Source organism: Saccopteryx leptura, chromosome 7 (assembly GCF_036850995.1).
Source record: "Saccopteryx leptura isolate mSacLep1 chromosome 7, mSacLep1_pri_phased_curated, whole genome shotgun sequence".
NCBI classification, from domain to species: domain Eukaryota; kingdom Metazoa; phylum Chordata; class Mammalia; order Chiroptera; family Emballonuridae; genus Saccopteryx; species Saccopteryx leptura.
The window spans coordinates 117,200,052-117,212,283 of record NC_089509.1 but is presented as its reverse complement, the minus strand read 5'-3'; the positions used below and the strand labels follow the sequence as shown (position 1 = coordinate 117,212,283).

The 12,232-nt window shown below is 55.5% G+C and overlaps 1 protein-coding gene and 1 non-coding gene across 2 annotated transcripts in view; both read right to left on the bottom strand.

Moving 5' to 3' along the window:
- The window catches only part of AGAP1 (ArfGAP with GTPase domain, ankyrin repeat and PH domain 1), a 322,164-nt gene that overhangs the window by 227,531 nt on the left and 82,401 nt on the right, over window positions 1-12,232 (bottom strand). The gene's annotated exons all lie outside the window — the stretch shown is intronic.
- TRNAS-GCU (transfer RNA serine (anticodon GCU)) lies at window positions 6,951-7,026 on the bottom strand. Its single transcript has one exon. It is a non-coding gene; the product is annotated as a tRNA-Ser (tRNA).

Below are 12,232 nucleotides of genomic sequence, written 5' to 3'. Positions count from 1 at the left end.
GCTTAGAGAAGCACACCGCTATTTTGTTTGGAGAACACTCCTATCTGAAACTGCAGTGACTCCCCTTATGCCCAGTGAGTTTTTACGTGTAGGATATTGAATTTTAGGCTGATCAGCATTGAGGCAAAGCTCCCCAAAGATGTTCTCCTTGAAGGGATAGAAGCTCAGTGATGTCGTTTTGCCTACACGCTCCCCTCGCAGCTTAAAACCTTCTAAAGCGGTCCCTAAATCCCGAGGATGCTCACGGGTGGGTCTGTAGGAGGACAGCCCAGAACCCCGCTCTCTAACGCATGCCAGACCTCCACGTGGGCGCCGGGACCGCGGGGGAAACTCAGACCCTTGTTCTCGCGAGGTGTCCACCGTTTCTGCCACCCCCCTGGAAACCACCCAGCTGTGCTCCCGGGGGCGGACTCGTCCCGTCCCAGACCACCCTGCACCTGGACATCATGTCCACCCTAAACACAGGCCTGACTCGGCCACATCCACGTTTCAACAAGACACACTACCAGGGGTCCCCAAACTTTTTACAGAAGGGGCCAGTTCACTGTCCCTCAGACGGTTGGAGGGCTGCCACATACAGTGCTCCTCTCACTGACCACCCAATGAAAGAGGTGCCCCTTCTGGAAGTGCAGCGGGGGGTGGGGGGGCGGATAAATGGCCTCAGGGGGCCACATGCGGCCCACGGGCTGTAGTTTGGGGATGCCTGCAAGCCATCAGGACAAGTTTGCGAATTACGCTGCTCACAAAAGTCAGGGGACCGGGGGACGCGCGGACACTCCAGTAGGTCCAGCCTTTTGTCGATGCATTTCCACCGAGGAAATAAAGGGTGGTTTTGCATCTCTTATGCATAATCAAACAACTTTCTCTGACTGGTCGTTTGCTTTTCTGATGTTCTTGTTTAATAATAAAAAAAAAAAAATCAAATGCTTTTTTTTTATTGCTTCTTATTTATAATATTTTAAAATACCCCTTAATTTTTGTGAGCAGTATTATCACAGTAAGAAAAAAAAAGGTAGCTTATAACTGAACGGGTCGTAAAATTGATCTGGGGTGCTCCTCTGGGCAGTGGCTTTTTGGGTCCGTGTCAGGCTCTGGCCAAGGGCCTGCCATTGCCTGGCGGCTCCCACGCTCCCAGCAAGTCTTGAGGGGAAAGGGTTTGGGTGGGGAGCACTTTCGGCGTACCCCAGCCCGAGCTGTGACCACGTGCCCATTACATGACAGAGAGAAAGACCTTTGATCCAAGACCGGCCACGGTGAGAACCCCAAACCCGCGCTCGACTCTCCCGGAGAGAACACGCTCCAAGTTTTCCGCGAAGCGACGGAACCTGAATTCTCCGTCTGAGACTCAGGCCTTGTCTGTATTCATTATTTTTTATCTCATTGTATTAAAACAAATTTATCTTCATTTATGTCGCAATTACCTATTAGGGCCGTTAATTTGCTGGAAATGAAGCTATTGTTTAATTGCTCCTATTAATCGGGGGTTTAAAATGCCGACTTGTAATAAACAGTTACCTTCAGGACGGAGCAAAGTCAAGGCTGCCGACATTAATTTCAGGTTCTGAGAATGAGAGGGCACTGCTCCTGGCCCGGGCCGCTGGGTCCCCTCTTCCTTTCATAGAGAAGGGAAGGATAAGAGTTTGGCCTGTTGGGCTTGTTTTTATGTGTGTCCTCCATTCTGATACAAAGTTGTTACTGTGGTGAGGGGAACATGAGATCAGTCTGCAGGAACCGCGACTCCTCGTTCCTGTGTCTCTTTGCAGCACCAACGTCCTCCTCTGCTTCCATCAGCGTATCTCCCCCGGGAGAAAAGGGAGCTGTCCCACACGGCACTGCCAGTGGACTGCCCCGCCCCAGGATGGCATCACAGGCTCCGGGCAGCCCTGGACCCTCTGGGGGACCCTCCCACCCTGACCCTCTGCTCGCTCACACACGTGCCGTCTGTCTGTTCAGCATCACCTGCCCCCAGCGCCCTCGTCCACGCCTGTGCCACGTCGGCCCTCATGCCCTGGGTCCCCTGGTAGGTGCGGCACTCTGTGTGTTGCCCCAATTTAAAGTCTCCGACTCCACCAGGCCCTCGCCATGCCCGGGGGAGGGGGTGGCTTTGCCCTGGTCTAACTCCAGCCCGGGGAAGGGTGGCTTTGCCCTGGTCTAACTCCAGCCGGGGGAGGGGTGGCTTTGCCCTGGTCTAACTCCAGCCCGGGGAAGGGTGGCTTTGCCCTGGTCTAACTCCAGCCGGGGGAGGGGTGGCTTTGCCCTGGTCTAACTCCAGCCGGGGGAGGGGTGGCTTTGCCCTGGTCTAACTCCAGCCGGGGGAGGGTGGCTGTGCCCTGGTCTAACTCCAGCCGGGGGAGGGTGGCTTTGCCCTGGTCTAACTCCAGCCGGGGGAGGGTGGCTTTGCCCTGGTCTAACTCCAGCCGGAAGGACTTCCACTCCACCAGGCCTTCGCCACGCCCGGGGGAAGGGTGGCTTTGCCCTGGTCTAACTCCAGCCGGGGGAGGGTGGCTTTGCCCTGGTCTAACTCCAGCCGGAAGGACTTCCACTGTGTCTCTGGCTGGTTGCCCAGGACCTCAGAACGGGAGGTCCAGAAAGGGGCACATCGTAGCTGGCGTTGGGCATAAAACCGGTGCTTGGTGGTGCCCAGAGGAGCAGGGCACCATGCTGGGATGGGCCAGCCCTCCTGACAGGTCCTGGCCCTGGGTCCCCCTCTGCCAGCTCGTGCTGCTCAGCTCCTGAGCAGGGACCTCAGAAGGGACCAGAGGGGAGGAAGGAGGCCCCCAGCTCTGCCCCTGACCCCCCGACTTCCCCTCCGACCAGTCACTCACACGCAGGGCTGAGCCCCCCACCACGGGCACAGGCGAGGTCCGGAGGCACGCATGACCCAGAGGGCACAGTATTGATGACAGTGACCGAGGGGGAACCAGGACGCGCGTGGTCATGCCACAGGTCTGCCGCCCCGTTTGCGGTGTGGGAGGGGCTGCAGGTCCCCGGCAGCTCAACTCGGAGCCTCCCGCAGGGAGATTCCAGGCGACAGGAGTGGGAAACTGACGGGCCGACACCGGGGCCGGAATGCCGGTCGGCCACCTGGACCCCGCGGACAAAGGGCAAAAGGCCTGTCCTTCAGGACCGGAGCAGCCCAGGAGTAAGCCAGCCTCTCTCTTCTCATGCTGCGGGGAGAGGGCAGCCTGGGTCTCCCCCACGAGGCCCACCTCGCCTGCACTACGGTTCCTCAGCGTCGCCGAGCAAATCACCGTTAACGCAAGCCAGCAGAGTCAAGGCAGCGGTCACGTAGCTCGGGGCGGCCTGAAATGTAGCAAGAGGCGCCGACGGCACGCATTCAAGACCTTTCAGAGAGCGAAGCGTCCGGAGCAGGGCTCGGAGGACAGGACGCCGCCCCCAACCGAGGTCCAGGTCAGCGTGGACTCGAACCCAGACTCCGGTGAGAGAGCCTGCCGCAGGCTCCGGAGATCCGACCCGGCGTGGATCTGCTCCGGGGGCCCTGGAGGTGATTAACTTTCTCTCTCGCTGATTCTCGCGGAGGATGCAAATCAGCGTCTCTGCAGACGAGGCCGGCGCGTCCCCCAATAAATTGGCAATACAATTTAGATGGCAGGCGCGCATCTGCAAGATGAATGGCCCACACACAGAGGGGAGAAATGAACCTGTCACTTCTCCACTCATCAGGCTGCCGACGCCGGAGCAGAAGGGTGGCTGCCGCCCCCCCCTGCCGGGGAAGGCTCGCCTGCCCTGGGATCCCCGAGTCTGCACGGGGGGCCCATGGCTCGCCCTCCCTGGGATCCCCGAGTCTGCACGGGGGGCCCATGGCTCGCCCTCCCTGGGATCCCCGAGTCTGCACGGGGGCCCATGGCTCGCCCTCCCTGGGATCCCCGAGTCTGCACGGGGGGCCATGGCTCGCCCTCCCTGCCCTGGGATCCCCGAGTCTGCACGGGGGGCCATGGCTCGCCCTCCCTGGGATCCCCGAGTCTGCACGGGGGGCCCATGGCCCGCCCTCCCTGGGATCCCCGAGTCTGCACGGGGGGCCATGGCCCGCCCTCCCTGGGATCCCCGAGTCTGCACGGGGGGCCATGGCTCGCCCTCCCTGGGATCCCCGAGTCTGCACGGGGCCCCATGGCTCGCCCTCCCTGGGATCCCCGAGTCTGCACGGGGGGCCATGGCCCTCCCTGGGATCCCCGAGTCTGCACGGGGGGCCCATGGCTCGCCCTCCCTGGGATCCCCGAGTCTGCACGGGGGGCCATGACCCTCCCTGGGATCCCCGAGTCTGCACGGGGGGCCCCATCAGCCTGTGTGCCAGGGAGGCTCGGGGCTCCCCTTGCAGATCCACGCTTTTTAAAGAGGACCCGTGACAGGTCACGACACAGGCTGACACGGTTTACAGGCAGAGCGCAGGGGAGGGCCAGGGAGAAACGCCGGAACATTCCAACGATACCAGAGGAAGGCGATCGCCTACCAGGACGGACGAGACGGAGGGCAGGGGCTGCGGGGAGGACCCGAAAACGCGAGGAGAGGAGAGACACCACGGAAAACTGAGACGCGACACCGGTCACGGGACATCATCCACCCAGTCAGTGAACCGCGCGAGAATCCAGAGCAGGGAGGAGACGGAGAAGGTCCAGAGAAGAGAATCTAGCGGACAGAAGAGGCCGTCAGCAGGTTCTGAGATCAGGAGCCTCCAGACAAGTGCGGTCAAGGGCAGGGATTGGTTTTCTTTTTTTAAAAGTTGGTATCGTTAGAGCCTGACCGGGCAGCGGCATAGAGGACAGAGCATCAACCTGGGACGCGGAGATCCCAGGTTTGAAACCCCGAGGTGGCCGTTTGAGCAGAGGGTCGATGGCTTGAGCGCAGGGTCATCAATATGATCCCATGGTTGCTGGCTTGAGCCCAAAGGTCGCTGGCTTGAGCAAGGGGTCACGGGCTCAGCTGACGCCGTCCCGGTCAAGGCAAGTATGAGAAAGCAATCAATGAACAAGTTGATGCTTCTCATCTCTTTCCCTTCCTATCTGTCTCTCAAGGATGGATGGATGGATGGATGGATGGATGGATGGATGGAAGGAAGGAAGGAAGGAAGGAGAAAATTTAAAAATAAAAATTGGTTGTTTAATACTGGCTTAACCAAATGTATCAGGCCTAATTTGCTTCCTGTCTTGAGACATACGTGCTTCACAGAAAAAAACGGAGCTCAGCACGTCTCTACCCCCGCCCCGTCCCCACCCCCTCGGCCACAAGCACGATCTCCTTCCGCGATCCCTTTCCTCTCAAGAAGAGCAGGCCTGTCTATCCCAACGGAAGCTATCCCTCTCTCCAGAAATAATTATCCTTACCAAAGTCTCCATTAAAAAAAAAAAAAGACATTTTCTTCTTCACGTGGGGGAGGGTGACGTCTGGGCTGGAACCTGGGACGATGATCCCTCTCCTCCCCGGCTGTGTTAATGAGCCAGTGGCGGTGGTGGCCCCTTGCACGAGAGAGGCCTTCGGAGGAGTGACAGTGACACACAGGTTGGGTTGCACATTGCATTGTGATGCAATTAGGAAGAAGGATGAGGTGACAAAACACATTTCCACTTGGTCTTCAACAGGCTCTGTGCATCAAGTCAGCGGCCCGGTCCCCCCTCTCCCATCAATTACCGTTACCTAATGGCCCCCCCGCCCCCCCCCCGCCCCCGCCCAGACACCGACCCTTCCAGACAGACTAAACTCCCCCGGGTCAGCTCCGCCCTTGGTGACATCACGCATGTAAGTTCCATGAACTTGGGGGCCCCAAGAGGGAAATGACACATCGTTCTGTAGAATTAATACAGAATGGGAGACCATTCTCTCTCACGGACAGTGCTTACCAAAGAGTTCAGTAGATTGCGCAGAGAAACTTTTTTGTTAATTTTTCTTTTTCTTTTCCCCTCCCTTTAACAAGACATTAAGTTTATCAATTGCCACTGTAATTACTCACAGCTCCTCGGGTAATTAAAAGGGCTCTAAATCTAATTTTATTTACATTTAGAATACCTGAGGTCACTGCCGATCAAGATTTCACGTTTGTGACTAATAATGTTTAAGTGTTAGACTTCGGCAGAGAATAGGGATTGATTTTTTTGAGTGTGTGACCCGCTGTGATTTAGTAGTAACAGTGACAAAGTCCAACTATCCCTCCTATGCTGTTGCTTCCTGTTTCTACAAATTATTGAAATTCTTAAAGGGACCACGCACCCATTTTCATTCTGGAAAGCCTCGTTAAAATAAAAGAAAAAATTAGGGCTTATAATAATACCGCACATCTCCACCGAGGAGCGAGAAGAGTTCTTCCCACTAGAATCAGTTTACATGGGCCCATCGTCAGGTCAAATACCGACAGTAACATTTTGAATGGATTAACCACCGGTTTGACCTCCCGGCTGCTGGCGTGCAATGGGAAGCACGCGTCAAGGTTGAGAGTCTGAGGGAAGGCCCGTTTCCACATCGCCCGGATTCTACTGTTTCAACATGTCGCTACCCACACTTTACTTCACCTCCGTCCATCTGCCCGTTGTCGTACTTTTGTTGCATTTTAAATAGCATGTTGCAGACATCAGTTCTCTTTCCCCCTCCCCAGGTCAGGAGGGGCATAATTAAACTCGTTCGTTAGCTGTTTAAGGTCCCTTTCTTTTTTTTTTTTTTGTATTTTTCTGAAGTTGGAAACAGGGAGGCAGTCAGACAGACTCCCGCATACGCCCAACTGGGATCAACCCGGCACGCCCACCAGGGGGCGATGCTCTGCCCATCTGGGGCGTCGCTCTGCTGCAACCAGAGCCATTCTAACGCCTGAGGCAGAGGCCACAGAGCCATCCTCAGTGCCCGGGCAAACCTTGCTCCAATGGAGCCTTGGCTGTGGGAGGGGAAGAGAGAGACAGAGAGGAAGGAGAGGGGGAGGGGTGGAGAAGCAGATGGGCACCTCTCCTGTGTGCCCTGGCCGGGAATCGAACCTGGGACTCCTGCACAGCAGGCCGACGCTCTACCACTGAGCCAACCGGCCAGGGCCTAAGGTCTCTTTCTTGAGAGTCAATGTCTATATCAGGAAATGCAAGTCTTAAGTTGTACCCTTCCGTGACTTTTGACAAACAGCCTGTAACTCAGGTCACAATGAAGATTCGGAGTATGCTCCCCGACATAGAAAGTCCTTAGTGCCCCCCCGCCACCCCCTCCCACTTCCTCATAGCCACGGGTGTTTCTTTTTTTTTTTTTTTAAGTGAGAGGAGGAAAGATAGAGACACACACTCCTGCGTGCTCCTCGACCTGGATCCACCCTGCAAGCCCCCTACTGGGTGATGCTCTGCCCATCTGGGGTGGCTCCTCCGTTAACTCAGCAACTGAGCTATTTCAGCACCTTAGGTGAGGCCATGGAGCCATCCTCAGCACCCGGGCCCAACTTACTAGAAACATCTGAGCCATGGCTGTGGGAGAGGAGGCGAGAGAGAAGGGGGACGGGGAGGATTGGAGAAGCAGATGGACGCTTCTCCTGTGCGCCCTGACTGGGGATTGAACCCGGACTTCCACAAGCTGAGCCGACACTCTACAACTGAGCCAGCCGGTCAGGGCACGACAGCCCTTCACTGCCTCTCTTAGAAGGTCCCTGGGAGAAGGGGGTGCACCCACACCCAATTGTTACTCATTCCTCTGGTCCCTCTAAGGTTGAGAAAGGACCCACGTTTTAAGAACATTAAACCTATTTGTAAATTTATTTGACCACAAGTACAGGTGTTTGTGGCAGATGAAAGGTTATGATGACCGTAAGTTCATAATCCATTCTTCTTTATTTAAAGTCTTGCTTTAACGCCACCCCCCTAAGAAAATATCTTGCATTAACAAAGCACTGGGGAATGTCATTCTTGGGGACGTCATGGTTCAAACTCACTGAGAAAAGAATGGCATCAAAACAGAATAAAATGAAACAAATCCCTGGTGGACACTTTGGAAACAGTCACAGAATAACAGAGGAGATTCTCATACCTCAACCTGCACGCGGGTCTCGAGAGATACAAAGTATATGCCAACAGCTCCAGCGTCAGACACCCAAACACAGGCCACACTTTGTCGGCCCGGGAGCGGCAGACGGAGTCTCCTTCTGTCCCTGCAGGTGTGCACAGCTAGCTCCTCGTGAACACGCGCGGAAGGCACCTCACCTCCCCACGTCAGCAGGTTTACCTCGGCGACAAAACGGTGGGAAGTCACTACGCAATACTGCCCTGCACGCCACGCACGGGTGGTAGGTAGAGAGAAGAAGGGATCCCTGGTGACTTTAAGTTTTCAAAGGCAGGTGTTTTCTTGCTGGTGGTGGGGCCTGAGTTCATCCCCTGCCCCTGCTACCCACCCACCCACCTACCCACCCCATGCTACGTACTACGGAGCACCTGCCCACGTACAAGCTTTCTAGTCACACCTTGGAGGGGAACACACCCAACACAGATAGAAGGAAAGAACCCACATCTGCGCTAGTTAATAACCCGACTCCTTAGTGTCTGGCTCGAGGCTGAGAGACAGTGATTGGACAGGAACGCTCCCCTCTCTGCTGCCGACCCTCAAAATATGTCTGTGGATGAGACACTTCGATACAAGGCATGTTTCAGCCCAGGAAGTCTAACACGTTACATGGTGACATCGTCAAAGACGGTTTAGAAATCCGGATATTTATATATATGTATATGTGTGTGTATGTGTGTATAATATATATATAAATGAGAAAAGATGGTAAAGGTATTATTGCCTTCGTCTTGACAATAGATTCTGCTTTCGATGGGCAAGAATATAAAAAGCGGGGAGAGCCTGGTGTCGCGGCCGCCCTCGAGGATCCGGCGGGGCCGGGGCTCCTGCCCACCGCAAGAAAAGTGGGCATTGGAATGCAGCGAGCCGTAGCACTTTGCTGCCCTGCAAAACAGGCTCCATCCGCTGGACTGCTGCCCCACCCAGGCCGTCACCACAAACGCACTGCCAGCAACCGCCCGAGGGCCGGCTGGCAGAGGGCACACGTTGTGTCACCAGCGAGGAGTAGGACCGGTGCTGCCGGGAGTCGACAGCGTGTGGCGGGCAAGAAAAGCCCCCCTGATCCCACAGAAGGAGTTCCTCATAGACTAGAGGCGTTCCAGCAGGGGGAGAAAAGGACATCGGTGAGGACGGTGACGTCCCCTAAAGGCACACCGGGGACGGAAGCGGTCGCTCCTACCGGGTCCTTTCCAAGCACCTCCGCCGGCTGCGGCACCGGCACGGCTCCGGGGAGCCAGGGGCACTCCCCGGCTTCAGACGCGTCCAGGCCCGGAGACTGTACACTCGGCACGGACAACGGACGCCTGCCCTCGGGCGGCACGGCTTAGCCTCCGAGGACGGCGTGGCTCTTCACCTGTGCCTCTCTGGCCTTTTCCGGGAGCGCTTTTGCTGTCGTAACATCTATAATTCAGCATCGCGGAGGCATCCCGGACATTTATTATATAAATCTTGTAAAACATATAAGGCCCCTTTGCACTTTAATCACTTGGCTAACCGTTACAATAAGATTGTATTAAAAATTTAAACGGCCCTACTTAAGCAATTTACCTTCAAACGTCCATTTCCAGGGAACGGATCCGGGGACATGAATGTCGAACCCTCGGTCAGATTTATGGCACCGAGAGACATTTCTCCTGATACAGCCCTGATGAGTGAAGTCTAATGACTTTAGTTTTATGACTTTTTAAGCACTTAATGGGAAAATGTAGACATTTTCCCCAGACCGCGCTTCTGCAAGAATGGTATGTTTAAAAATGACAGGTAAGGAAAGGTCTGCGAGATTGCTTCAGACACGTTAGATTAAATACAACCGGCGGAGATTTTAAGAACGTGACGGATATTGCAGGCTGGCCCAGACCACTATTATTCCCACCCCCCAATGTCTTCAATAGTCCGGAGAATATTTAGCAAAGAGTCACCATAGAGAATTTTATTATCATCCACGTAAAAATTTTAGAGCCATTTAAAAAACGCCACAGTATTTAATTTTTCTCTCCCCCCTCCGCCCACCCTGCCCGTGGAGACGCCACCGACCACAGGGAGGTGACAGAGCAAACACCATCGTTACCTCCGTGCAATTACCAACACCCCGGTAAGGAGCAATGGTGTCCACCACCAACCAGTCCGTCAGCAGGGAGACCATCTTGCAGGTGCTCGGAAGCAAATCAGAAAGTTTGCAGCATATCTGAAGTAATTTTCCCCCACCCCCTACCTGCCACCCCCCACCCCCCCAGCCCCAAATTGAGCCCACACAGCTGCGAGCGCTCGGATTTCAATTAATGCAGAGGCAGTAATCCTATCAATCACGGAGGTCTATAAATTTCTTATCTTTCTCATTAGCTCCACGGCTGCACAGCTGAAATGTAAACATACCTTGCCACGGGGCCGTAAATTACGCGGCACGAGCCACTCCGCCCGCCGTCAGAGGGACGGGAATGATTTGAGCAAGCCCAGGGTGTGCCCGAGCACCTCAGGCTGATTTACGCCTCTCAAAGAAAAAAAAAAACACGCCAGAACCCCCCACCAGTCACGGTGACAGCACACCTCTTTTGGAGTTTGCTTATTTGGCTTAAAACTGGTAATGACCTGTCTTTATTAGTATGACTAAGTTTTTATGTGCAAAATCCAATTTTCTGGGGAAATATATGTTTTGCTGCATCTGCCAATAACATCTTCTGCGGTTACCTGTAGCTATTCAATTTTTTATTTGGACCTAAATTCCTCAACTTATTTTTTAAAGCTGCAAAACAAACCTCACAAAATGATCTTTTTGAAGTAAAATCGAGCGCGGCGGCATGCGGACCCGGGGGGGGGGGGTCTGGAGGGCGCAGTGGCTGGCTTGGCAACGTTATCAGCGGACGTGGCGATGCCAAGATGCTGAGCCTCCGTGGACAGTTCCACCACGCTGTCTCCAAGGTCACCGTGCCGTGCCAGCCCCTAAGGAGATGTCACTATAAAAGTGTTTTCCTACCGGGGACAGACTTACACAGCAGCTCGAGGGGTCAGATCGTTGGGGCTACACCCTGTCGACCGCTGGCTGACCCCCCCCACCCCCTCCGACCCCGTGCTTCTGCCATGAGCTTCCCGTTTCCTATCACGTCCACCTCGGTGCCTAATCTAATCAACTGCATCTTTCACATTAAAACGGAGGCGGCACATTAATTCACCATGTTCCGTCTGCGAGGCTCACAGGTGGATGATGTCAACGACCAAAGCAGCCAAGCGCAGGGCGTCTCCGGCCGTGACCACACTGCCACCTGGTGGCCCTGCTGGGACTTGCCCGACCTTTCTGAGCAGCCTGGGCCGACGGGGGGAGGAGAAGAGGCTGAAAATATTGATGAGAACTGCCCGCCCGGGGCTTTGACACAGTCTAGGGCGGCCCTCTAGGCTAGGAGGGGGTCTGCTGACGTCACACGGTACAGAAAGCAGACAGGACGAACCCCATGTTGTTTTTCAGACGACAAACGCCCCAAGAGCAGCGGCAAAAAGCCAAGAAACAAACCTCAACCTCAAACCGTAGCAGGTGACGGGTGGCCTGCGAATCGTACCCGCGAGGCCTTTAGGAATAAACGACGCGCCAGCGTTCCTGTCCGCAGTTTTGTGTTCCGAGTCCCTCCAGGGTGAACGTCTCAAGTTCGTCAGGATTTCTGCTGGTGGCTCCGGGGAGAAATCTGGGGGCTGGAGCTCACTCACTGACCGTATAACGAAGGCGGGGAGCGCAGTAGGGAGCGCGGCGGGGAGGCCGGTGGGCACCTGGCTCACAGGGACGGGGTCCCCACCTCCGCTCTGTGCCTCGGTTTCCTTGCTGTGTACAGGGGCAGGCCCAGCGCGGGGCAGTGCGGGTTTGGTCTTTATGCTGCTGGAGGGTGCGCCTTCTATTCGTAAGGCACAGCGCCGGTGAGGCGCCATACAGCGAGGTTTGCACGCTGGCCACTTGATCAGCATCTACCAAGTATTCAAAAAACAAACAAACAAACAAACCAGTCTCCTCACCAGCACCACAGGGACCCATGTCGGTGACAGCGCCCCCAGCACCGAGGACCTCCGAGACCCAGAGGAACCGACAGGCCACCTTCCGAGGCCGTGGTGTCGTGAACACGGCAGGAACGCGTCTCCTGAGAAAAAGCTAGGTCGCCAATTCTTCAGACGCTGTCTCCACATTTCCCATCAGAAACGTTTCCTGGAGACCTGCGTCTCCAGGAACTGC